Source organism: Camelus dromedarius, chromosome 6 (assembly GCF_036321535.1).
Source record: "Camelus dromedarius isolate mCamDro1 chromosome 6, mCamDro1.pat, whole genome shotgun sequence".
NCBI lineage: Eukaryota > Metazoa > Chordata > Mammalia > Artiodactyla > Camelidae > Camelus > Camelus dromedarius.
This window is the reverse complement of record NC_087441.1, coordinates 42,635,626-42,641,625: the sequence shown is the minus strand read 5'-3', so window position 1 is coordinate 42,641,625 and position 6,000 is coordinate 42,635,626.

Here is a 6,000-nt window from a genome sequence, read left to right as displayed (position 1 = left end):
CATTGGGAAAATTGAATATCCCCTTATGAGCAAACATTTTTATTTGTGTCCATTTGTTGTTCCCATCACTATTGTATTCAGGCCTGACACCCACTGTTCCTTACGCTCCCTGCCCTATCCCTACATCACATCCCACCCTACGCACCCCTGCTCTCAGGTTCTGTCCCATGCTGTTCCCTCCACTGTACATGCCCTTCCTTCTGCTCTCCTGCATCTCTATCTAAATGCTACTCATTCAGGTTCTTCAAGGAAGTTACCACTTCCTTCACGAAGGCCTCCTTGCCTTAAGTAGCCCCCTCTCATTATTCCTTTAGTTTAAAAATTGAATTAAATTTTATTGTGTTTTAACAATACAACTCAATTAAGCACAGTGATTCTCTAATTGTTTCATGAGCAGCAGATACCAAATTCAGATTTCCCAGGACCTGACAGATCTCAGAGCATAGACTAGTTACCCGTAGAACACTAGTCAGTTGAATAAAACACATGCATGATGACATCAATACTGAAACTATTAGGAAATGTATCCAGGAAAGTTTAAATTTTAAATCATACCCTGAAGCAGTCTGTTCTAAAGCCTATTGCCTGGATTCGTTCTTTACAAAGGTTTGTGTGGTCAAATTCATTTGGAAAGTGTTGCCTTCAATGTCTTCTTATTGAGGATGAACACACTGGCCTATGAAATATTAAAGGATCTGAGAAGTCCTGGAGTAAAGAACTCTGGCTGACTTTATTTAACCCAAACTACTATAATTAAAAAAAAAAAAAACACTCATTTTCTTTTTTAAATAGCACCTACTAGCATCCTTATTGAACTTGTGTGGAACAGACCCTGGCAGCTATGCCCTGGCAGACAGCAGAGTTGCTGTCAGCTCCAAGAGCACAGGTAGGCCTGGGGAGGCCAGAGGGGTGGCCTGTCCACGCCAAACGGGCTGATGGCTGATATTCCCAGATTTAGGAGAGGAACGTGGCTCTGCGGGGGGTGGACTCTAGCACCATTCTAAGCACAGGAGGCAGCAGAAGGAGCAGCAAGGGGCAGTTCACACCAATGACTCCTGGGCAGAGGCACACCTTGGGCAGCCAGCAGCCTTAATGCTGGCTGCACACTGAAGTGCCCTGGGGCATTTCACCCAGACACCCAGACACCTGGGGCTCCCCCTTGGGGATGCCAATGTCATTGTTCTGAGGCGGGTCCTCGGCAGTGGGGTAGTTACACCGCCCCCGGTGATTCTAACTGCAGCCAAAATTGAGAGCCACTGCTTTAGAGGAATGGGAATGGAAATATTTTCTTCCATATTCTAGTTTTCCTTTATTCAGTGTCTCTGCTGTACCAGAAGTTGCTCTGGGAATCTGTCAGCTGCTGCTACGTGATGAGCGTCCTATGCCGCTCACCTTGGAGCCTGAGCCTCCTGCTCTAGGTGGGGGTCTGAGGCCCACCAGCGCTGACTCCACCTGCCACTGGTCAGAAAGGCAGAATTTCAGGCTCCACCCAGATGCTGCCTCCTGATCCCCATGCGATCTGTATTTGTTCAAGAGGTCCTGAGCTAGAAAAGCAGCCCCACTCAACTTCACACCTGCGATCCAGAGTGTCTGCCTGTGTGGTCTTCATTCATCTTTGGATGGAAGGTTCATCTCTTCTGGTCAGCAGTCACCCGGCCTCCTACACCTCAGCTCTGCTACCCTGGAGGACGACTGCCTCTCTCTCCAAGGAGCCTCCGGGGTCCCCAAATTACATTTTTCAAAGACCAGTTAGTCAAGATTTTGAGTTAGCAATCCCGAATTGGTGAGAATCTGTCCAGCTGTGTTCCCCTGATGTGGTCAAAGAAGAAGAAATCCAGAAATGTAGCGTGATTTATTTAGATGACAAACGGTGTCCAAAATGGTTTTTTTCCTTCTTTGTTTTAGGTTAAATAAAGAATGGGGGGAAATCAGATATGCAGGCCCTAAGCCATGAGCCAAGTCATCCCAGGGAATCAGAGCCAGGACTGAACAGTCCGCTGTTCCAGGTGCTCCCAGAGAGCTGAGCAGGATGAACAGAGAGGGGGTTCAGTGGAACGCCTCAAATGGCAGCAGGCAGGTCTTCAGTGCCGAGGGGCATGCCAGCTCCTCCGGCACACGGGATGCCCCATCAACGACTCCTGCAGCCCGCGCCCCAGTGTCCAGCTGGTGTGCTTGTTACCTTAACAGAAGGATTTAATTGTCAATTCTCCTCACGATGAAAAAACAAACAGACCAAAACAGCCTCATATTTTTGTCACGAGTAGATGTTCTGGGTCATCAGGCTGCTCTTTCCGTCCCCACGGCCGAGCTCACAGAAGGTCTGTCATTCCAGGGCAAACATGGATGCTGACTTCTCGTTCTACCCCTGCACCTGCTTGGGCCTTAACTCATGCATCAGCGCCCTCAGTCATTTGTTCAACGAACCTTCATTATCTACTATTCATTGTAAACAGCACCAATCCCTGGTTCTACCCTATCCTGTCTACCTGAAACTCAGAGAAGAGCACACATGGGTAGACTGTCGAACAGAGTTTCCAGGAGGAACTTTTCATTAGAAGGTGAAACTATAAACATGACCTCATCAATAAAGAAGACTAATCTATTCATCTAAATGATAAGATCGTTATCAGAGGTGCTCTGGCACACCGATGTTAAATAGGTGATGAGCATTTGATTTGTCTATAAACTCAGTCATTCTGAAGATAACTTACTTTCCTCTCTCGGGACTGTGACGTCAGCCCCAAACCTGGTATCGGTAACTTTGGGAGAAAAGCAGCGTGTCTGGTACCTGCTTGGTCCTTCTGACCTCTTCCATCGCAGGCTGTGCTGTGGTACAATGATCAGGCCCATGGTGGCCACGTGGCAGTCCAAGCACCACAGGACTGTGCACGAATTGATACGTGCCCACCTTGGGGATTGGAGCAGGAATATTTGTTGAAGACAATGCCGCACGAGCCCAGGGAGCTAGCTGTATTTATCTTCTGTCACTTAATTGCTCTTAATTGCTCAGAGGTGAAAGAAGAAAGCAAGTTTTTTGGTTACAAACCAAAGGCCCCCTCCTGGCTAGCTGGTGCAGAGAAGGAGTTTGTTGGCAACGTACTGGGTAGCTCAAAGAATGGACCAGAAGGTTGCAGGACCAGGCTTGGGAAATGGGAGACTGGACAGGGAGAGCCGGTGAGGGTCAGGTCCCAGGAGCAATGTAGTCAGCACATTGGCATCGGTGCTGCCCCTCCAGACCAGGGCTCTGGACATCAGCACCCTGTCACCACGACAGCCACCAGTCACGTCCATGTCACTCCTTCCAGTGTTCCAATTATGAGTGTTCCATTAGCCCAGCCCAGGTCATGTATCCACAATCATTCTGCCAAGGGGTGGAGAAAGTATCACCTAGCAACTTCCAGCTCCTGTAGTAGGAGGTGGGGCCCTATCTCCCTCTAAGATGCATATTCTGGAAGCTTTATTCCCAAATAGGAGGGTGTGGGTGCTGGGCACCCGAAAGTATGGCAGATGTCCACTAAAGATTGTAACTTCAAATTGTGTCCTTCTGAGCTCTCCTAGTCCGTGCCCCTTGCCTGCAGTGAGGTTAGGTATGCCTGGCCCTCTGCACAGGGGAGAGGAGAAGGTAGCCTTGCACAAAATGGCATGCAAGTTAGAACTCTGCTGGATCCAGTTACCAGAAATCCAACCCAAATTCACTGCAGCAAAACAGAAATGTTATTTTAAGAATGTGAGGAGGAGTGTGTCTCATGGAGCCAGAGGGCTGGTGATTGCTAAGACTTTGGCAATGACCTAATCCAGTGACTTGGATGCTGTTGAGATTCTGACCCTAATAGTATTATAATTAATAGTACTATTTGTGAAGCACTTATCATGTCCTTGCATTTATTTTTTTGACAACAACTCTGTGAAATCTGAACTAAAATCACTCCCATTTTACCGAGGAGGAAGCCTGGAGAAGTTAGGGCATGTGGCGAACGTCACATGGCTAGTAAGTAAGAGAGCAAGTGAACCTGTCTGTGCTCGTGACCCTCTCCACCCTGGGGTCTCTGGGTGCAGTTCTGCCCCTCAGTTCCACAGACCCCGGGTATCACACCTGTGTCCATCAGCCCAGGGAGTGATCACAGCCTCCTGTGACCCAAGTCCAGTCCAGAACTAACTGGCCAGCTTAGATGCCAAGGTTATCCTAAGTGACTCCTCCCTAAGCAAGTAGATGTGACGGGTGAAGGCTGGGGGTTTCAGGGGGAAGGGCAGCCCTTTCTAGAAAATAAGAGTTGCTGGCAGCCAAACACTTGTTAAACACAAATTTCAACCTTGCCTTCTGCATGACTTTTCATTTTTGCCTTACTTTCCAGCAATTTAGAAATAAATTTAATTTTCAAAGGCAATGACTAACTTATTCCATGTGTCTGGGAACATCTATTTCTCTGCACTATTTTTACAGAATTGCTTTCTTCTTTTATTATTTTTTATCCTTAAACTTTTTTCAATTTTCCCATTTCATGCTATGCTTGATTTTTTGGTAATCTGCTTTAGAACTTTTATGAAAACAGATGAGTTATAAACCATAGATTAAAAGAGAAAAAGGCTCCAGCGTTGTACTATCCAACATGGTAGCCCCTCGCTGCATCTGACTATTTAAATTTAAATTAAATTACTTAAAGTTAAGTAAAATAAAACTTAGTTTCTCGGTTACACTACCAATATTTGAAGCGCCCAGTAGCAAGCACACAACCATAGCAAGCTCTGTCCTATAGAATATTTCCATCACTGCCGAACGTCCTGCTGGCCAGTGTTGCTGCAGAGGGTGTAACAATGTCGTGGACTGTCCTCTGAAATAGTGAGCTCCCTAACAAAAGTGTTCACTGATCTGGAACCAGCCTTCAGCTCCCAGGAGCTGTGAGTTCTGGTTTCCCTTCCCATCACTATGCTTCCTGCTGATTCCTTTCAGACTTGCTTCTGTATTTGTTTTCTCAAAGCCAACATTTGAATCATGTAAACTTATTTCTTTTCTATAGTAGAAAAAGTGTACAACTGTACTAGAAATTTCTTGGGCTGGAGGGACATTTATTGCTGATGCTGAAAATTTAAGGCACTGGGCTTAAGCAGAGGTGGGACTGAAGGAATGTAGGAAATAGAGATGCTGGTTAACAAAATGAAATTCTTGCCTGTAGAAAAGGCTTCACAGGCCCAACAACAGAGGCCCCGTGGTCTCTGTGGTGGGGAAGTTTCCATCCCTCCTCTTTTTACTACTGTCCAGAAAAGACAGAACACTCTTAATCAAAGCTGCCTTGAATCTTCAAAATTGTTTCGTCCCCACTGAAACAGAACTTATGTCCCTGTGGTGCCAATCTACAAACTGTTCCTACCATCTCTTGGTTCTAAGGGGGTCACAGCTGTTCCTGTTTACAGTGAATTCTGCTCTAGAGTGGGAGGCGTGACTTTGTAGGCAGCGGGTGGTGCGGGAGAGATGCCCCCCTTACGACTGGTCAGAGGTCTTGTGAGCATGGGAACCACTCATCATTCCTTGGCTATGAGCTGAAAAGGGGGCAAGATATTCCTAGGGTGTCCCTAGCCAGAGAGACTGGACCCCAGATGCAGGACCTTCCAGCTCACCAACGATTCTAACGCTCCAAGAGGCACAGAAACAGCAGGGTCTTCAGACCCAAAGAAACCACATGCACCTGGGACAACGTGGCCTGTGGGCTGCAGGAACCTGGAACCCGGAAGGAGCAGGTGCCCAATAATGATTATGAGTCAACTGCTCATCAGCTCAGTGGAAGGGGGACTTGGAGTCACATTTAACTTAATTTGAGGGATTCTAAAAAGATATGATATTTCTTGTACACCTGAGTTTCAGGACTAAAATTCTTGCTTGCTGCAGTTGGATATACTAGGTTTGGGCATAAAATCTGAGGGGTAGGTCAGGACAGTGTCTGTGTGACTGGCAGGGGACACAGATGGCATGCCAGCAGCCAGCAGCCAGGACTGAAGGGTTGCTTT